The sequence below is a fragment of the Nycticebus coucang genome, chromosome 13 (genome assembly GCF_027406575.1).
Source record: "Nycticebus coucang isolate mNycCou1 chromosome 13, mNycCou1.pri, whole genome shotgun sequence".
NCBI lineage: Eukaryota > Metazoa > Chordata > Mammalia > Primates > Lorisidae > Nycticebus > Nycticebus coucang.
The window spans coordinates 25211007-25217397 of record NC_069792.1 but is presented as its reverse complement, the minus strand read 5'-3'; the positions used below and the strand labels follow the sequence as shown (position 1 = coordinate 25217397).

The window sequence follows — 6391 nt, the reverse complement described above, 5'->3', positions numbered from 1 at the left end:
GAAGTCTTAAATTTGATTAGATTCAATAACAGCATATTTTATAAAACCATTGAACTTTTGTTCAAGTTCAGCCTTCCTGTCTAACTTTTGCTCTAGTGATTTGATTTTTGGCATTGAAGCAAAAACTTTGAGTCTCTCTAGCAATCGAGTCTGAGGAGCCTAGCTGTTGAAGTTTCTTCGTGGGGCTGTTAAATGCCTGCCTGAAATGTGTGAACAATTACAGTGATGTGATTGTTGGAGCCAGTTATTAGTTTGCAGCTTGAGAAAGTATTATTAAAGTAATGATAATATTTTTCCTTTTAATACTTAGAGGTCTTTAATCTAAATAATCCCTTGAATGTTTTACAGACTCTACAGATGAGAATTACATCTGCTCCTAAGGAAACACATTTACCTTCAGGGAAAGCCTTGATAACTATTAATGATAACCAAAGACAGCACTATATAGGAAGAATGAGTATGCTCTTAGAGTTCATTCTGACCCAAGCAATAAGGAAAACTGGGAAAGAAGTACATGTGTGTTACTGGAATTTAACAAGACAAGATAGCAAATTTTAAATCTTCACTACCACGTGTAGGTTTCTGCAAAACTAAGCCCTCGGTTTGGAGTACTCCTTTTTTTTTTTTCTTCTTTTTATTTGACCCCTATTTGCTTGTTAGTTACTTCTATTTATCACTATTTATTTATTGTTCTTTCTGAGTAAACTCCTTCCATATCCCCAGATAGATCAGTGGCACCTAATTAAACATCACATGGCAGCCTGCGTTACTCCTTAGCAAACTGTATTACAGTTGTGTATATAAGTGGCTATTTTCTCCTCTAGACCTTGGGCTTTTGAAGACAAAGAAGATCATTCACAATTGCATCTAAATTGTCTAGCACAGATCTGATCCACATAGATGCTAAATACATGAGTGGTTATTGAATGAGTGAAGAAATATGTATGGCTAGCCCTCTGATCTGGAATTATTTTCAAAAAAACAAAGAAACCAGCAAACCTACAACTAATTGTTTTAACAATCTCAGATCCTGAACCTATATCCAGGTAGCTCAACTAAGGAAAGCAGATCAAGTCAGCTTGTGACCTATCTCAATCTGGATTCAGTGATCTTACCACTGGGACAGAAGGTAGCTTACTCTCAATTCACTTTCAACCTTTTTCAAACTTTGAGAAAATACTTGGCTTTCTATGACATTCATAAATAAATAAGAATTACCTTGAGCAAATGTGATATGCACCATTTCCCCTATTTATTCTGGTACATAGCTCACCTCAAAGAAAATTTCATAAAAACATGTTTCTATTACCCATGTCCCTCCCAAATACTATAATGGAGAGTATGAAGGTATGGCAAATACAGGTGAAGAAGAGAAATCGTTTGGTTGGCACTTTGCTTATGGATGGCTTGTGAGGAAGTTTCTCCTACTTGCACAACAAAATCCTGGTACAACAGAAGCAAAATGCCATGAACAAGATGAACATGAAAATATAGACAAGGTCTTTGCTAAAATCATAGGTCTATGCTAAAATCATAAAGAAAACCCAACTACTATCACCACATCCAAGAATCATGACGTCAAAATAATCCAAACACACCCTAGAGCTCTTTAATTTATTGTTGTGTTTTGTTTTGTTTTGTTTTTGTATTTTCCCTTTCTCTTGGTTGATACATACTAACTGCTAAACTAGAAAAATATATGTAAGTAGATCTTTGTTGTCATCAAAACCCCGATACACTAAAATCTTTTGTTGTGATGGTGGTTCTCTAACCAAAATTCTAAAATTTATCACATTGTGGAAAAACAAAACAGTGGTAACCATGTCATAGAATATCTGAACTTGGCATTCTTCATTATCTTAGGCTAGCAAGGAGATGACCTTGTCCAGGGCTTTTTGATTTCTGGGCCAGTTAAGCCATAATTTCTTCATATTTTACTGAAACAAATACACAACTAGTTTATGTGCAATCATAGAAATAGATACAATAAAGCATCTGTACAAATCTGCCTTTTAGACTTCAGTGTTTTTCTCATGAGACTTCCTCAATCAGTATAATCATGACTAATTGGCTGATTGTCACAGAATAATTATACTTTGCTAACACTAAGTATAAAAATATGCTTACACAAATCTTTATTCCTGTGTATACACAGTAGAAATTTAAATGTGTATTTATTCTCGGTGTGTATGTGTGTATAATTGGGATAGGGACAATACCATATTCCAAATTAAATGTGTAAATCTTAATACCACGCTTTTAAACAGACATATCATCTGTCTCTTCTTCCCTTGGCCCCTAGGTTGAACTTGTCCATACGAGTTGGATTTTTTCCCAAGGACCAAGAAACAAACTGATGTAATGTTCATTTTCAGTTCAAACTTGGCATTGGAAAGATAACAAAGTAAAAGCCAGTTTCTTCCAAAAACTAATAAAAACACGAATTATGAATTGTGCCAAATACCCCTAAAATACACTGGGCAGCCCATGAACACTGTCACTCAGTGCTGTAAACATAGGGCAGATCTCTGCCCCTGCCCCTCAACAATACTCTGCACCTCCATGAGGTGTACATGAAATGCTGAGGGTCCCACCACATGCTGTGTATCACTCAGGCCCTGCCACCTAGTATCCACTTTTCCTGTCCCTGGTCTCTCATAAGACAGGATATGCCCTGAAGTTCAGTCTGAACCATCTGGTACAGGAAAGCTTTTGAGAATCAACTCTGTTCTGTGTTGTTTCCTCCATCAACTTACTAGTTTCATCTCATTTACTTAAGTGTGATCCTTCTTCCCCCACAAAAAAAAAAATACATATACATATATTTTTATATAGATAAAAAATAACTTGTATGGACAAGTTCAACCTGGGTGCCAAGTTTTAATAAAAACTGTTAAACTGAAATCTTGAAATGACTTTTTTTTTTTTTTTTTTTTTGTATTTGCCTTGAAAAGAGAAGATTTTACAAATCTGAGGAACAGGGACTCTGGGGAATCTTACCAATTGCCTAATACTTACACAACCAGATATCTAAAAACAATGTTTTAGATCTCAAAGTAATGAAAGTAAAAATATTTGGCAATCATACCATTGAATCTATTTTTGGTGTTAACAATAGTGAACAAGATTTAGATGCTCAGAAGGACTGTACTCTCTCCAAAGAGTGTTGAACTAACATTGCAAACATGGTTTTCAAGTCTAATATTTTTTATTTCAAAATATTAAGGGCACACAAAAGTTTTAGGTTACTTAGATCACTATTGTAATGCTTGGGTCCCAGCTCTAGATATGATGATCACCCAAATACTCTTCATTATACCCATTAGTAGGGCTGCCCTTCCTCTTCCCCCAACCCCAGCTGATTTCCACTAAGTTTTACTCCCCTCAGTGCATGTGTGCTCATCAATTAGTTACAATTTAATAGTGAATGCATGCAGTGTTTGTTTTTTATTCTTAATATAATTCATTTGAGAGCATGTTCTCCAGTTCTATCAATATTATTGCAAAAGGTTTTAATTTTCTTCTCTATGGCTGAGTAGTACTCCTTGGTATACATATGCCATATTTTATTAATCTACTCATGAATTTATGGGCACTTGGGTTGATTCCACATTGTGAATTGTGCTGCAATAAACATTCAAATGCAGGTATCTTTCTGATGAAAAAGCCATCTCCCCCTTCTTTTCCTTTGGGGAAATACCAGTGGTGGGATTGCTAGATCAAATGTTAGGTCCACTTTTAGTTCTTTGAAGAATCTCCATACTGTTTTCCATAAGGGTTATATTAATTTGCAGTTCCACCAACAGTGTTTAAGTATTCTTTTCTCTCTGCCTCCACACCAGCATCTATTGATTTTACACTTTTTTTTTTTTTTTTTTACTTTTCACAGGGAAAAGCACACACTCAGTCCCCCACTACCACAAATTATATAGTCTAGTTTCCCACATTTGGGGAAATTGCAGGGGTCAGCACATCTGGAGTGTAATGGATAAGCCTTGCCCTGGGAAAACCACCATTGTGATCATGGTATCTCCCCTGCCAAGTAAGTATAGTTTTTAGACTTTTTTATTATTATTAAATCATAGTTGTGTACAATAATGCAATCATGAGGTACAATGTGCTGGTTTTATATACAGTTAGAAATATTTTCATTGAACTGGTTAACATAGCCTTCATGGCAGTTTCTTAGTTATTGTGTTCAGACTTTTATATTCTACATTTAGTAAATTTCACCTGTACCCTTCTAAGATGCACCATAGGTGTGGACCCACTAATTACCCTCCCTCCACCCATCCTCCCCTCTCCCCTCTTCCCCTGCACCTTTCCCCATATTCTTATGTTGAGATTGGGTTATAGCTTTCGTATGAAAGCTATAAATTAGTTTCATATTAGGGCTGAATACATTGGGGACTTTTTCTTCCATTCTTGAGATACCTTGCTAAGAAGAGTATTTTCCAGCTCCATCCATGTAAACATGAAAAAGGTATAGTCTCCATTTTTCCTTAAGGCTGCGTAATATTCCATGGTATACATATACCACAATTTACTAATCCATTTGTGAGTTGAGGAGCACTTGGGCTTTTCCCATGACTTAGCAAATTATGAATTGAGCTGCAATAAACATTCTGGTACAAATATCTTTGTTATAATGTGATTTTTGGTCTTCTAGATATATACCTAGTAGATCAATTATGGGATCGAATGGCAGATCTATTTTTAGATCTCTAAGTATTCTCCAAACATCTTTCCAAAAGGAACATATTAGTTTGCATTCCCACCAGCAATGTAGAAGTGTTCCCTTTTCTCCACATCCACGCCAACATCTCTGGCTTCGGGATTTTGTGATATGAGCTAATCTTACTGGAGTTAGATAATATCTCAAAGTAGTTTTGATTTTCATTTCTCTGATGATTAAGGATCATGAGCAGAAAAACAGAGAAGTAGATGTCTGGAACAGAATAGAGAACCAAGAAATGAACCCAGCTACTTACCATTATTTGATCTTTGACACGCTAATTAAAAACATACAGTGGGGAAAAGATTCCCTATTTAACAAATGGTGCTGGGTGAACTGGCTGGTGATCTGTAGAAGACTGAAACTGGACCCACACCTTTCACCTTTAACTAAGATAGACTCTCACTAGATTAAGGATTTAAACTTAAGACACGAAACTATAAAATACTAGAAGAAAGTGCAGGGAAAACTCTTGAAGGAATTGCCCTGGGCGAATATTTTATGAGAAGGATTCCCCAGGCAACTGAAGCAACATCAAAAATCACTACTGGGACCTGATCAAACTAAAAAGCTTCTGCACAGCCAAGAACACAGTAAGTAAAGCAAGCAGACAGCCCTCAGAATGGGAGAAGATATTTGCAGGATATGTCTCCAACAAAGGTTTAATAACCAGAATCCACAGAGAATTCAAACGTATTAGCAAGAAAAGAACAAGTGATCCCATCTCAGGCTGGGTAAAGGACTTGAAGAGAAACTTCTCTGAAGAAGTCAGGCACATAGCCTACAGACATATGTTTTTAGACTTTTTAATAAAAGCCATTCTACGCTCTGTGCCTGTAGCTCAGCGACTAGGGCACCAGCCACATACACCGAGGCTGGCAGTTTCAAACCTGGTCCACGCCCTGCCAAACAACAATGACAACTACAACAAAAAAATAGCCAGGTATTGTGGCGGGTGCCTGTAGTCCCAGCTACTTGAGAGGCTGAGGCGAGAGAATGGCTTAAACCCAAGAGTTTGAGGTTGCTCTGAGCTGTGACACCATAGCCTTCTACCAAGGGTGACATAATTAGACTCTGTCTCAAAAAAAAAAAGCCATTCTAACTGGGGTAAGGTGATATTGTGGTTATAATTTACATTTCTCTGATGATTAATGATGTTGAGCATTTTTTCACGTCTATTGGCCATTTGAGAATGATGGTATATCATCAATTTGCATTTCCCTGATTCATCATTGCCAATTAAAACCACAATGATATATCAATACCTTATCCCATTACCCCTTTAAAACCATTCTAAATGGGGTAAGGTGATATTTGCATTTCCCTTTCTTCTTTTGAGAAGCTTCTGTTCCATGTCTTTGTCCATTTTTTAACAGGGTTGTTTTATTTTCTTGGTGAATTGCTTGAGTTCTTTGTAAATTCTGGATAGTAGCTCTTTATCAGTTGCATAGCTTGCAAATACTTTTTCCCATTCTGTAGGTTGTCTATTTGCTCTATTAATTGTTCTCTTAGCTTTGCAGAAGCTTTCAGTTTAATTAAATCCCATCTGTTTATTTTATTTATTTATTTTTATTTATTTTTTTTTTTTGCCATAATTTCCATTAGGGTCTTAGTCATACGTTCTTTGCATAGGCCAATATCTGGAAGAGTTGTTCC

The 6391-nt window shown here is 36.3% G+C and overlaps 1 non-coding gene across 1 annotated transcript; it reads right to left on the bottom strand.

The window, feature by feature from the left end:
* Window positions 1–3886: 3886 nt before the first annotated feature.
* On the bottom strand, window positions 3887–4050 carry LOC128564191 (U1 spliceosomal RNA). The gene has a single exon (XR_008374058.1). It is a non-coding gene; the product is annotated as a U1 spliceosomal RNA (small nuclear RNA).
* Window positions 4051–6391: the final 2341 nt, after the last annotated feature.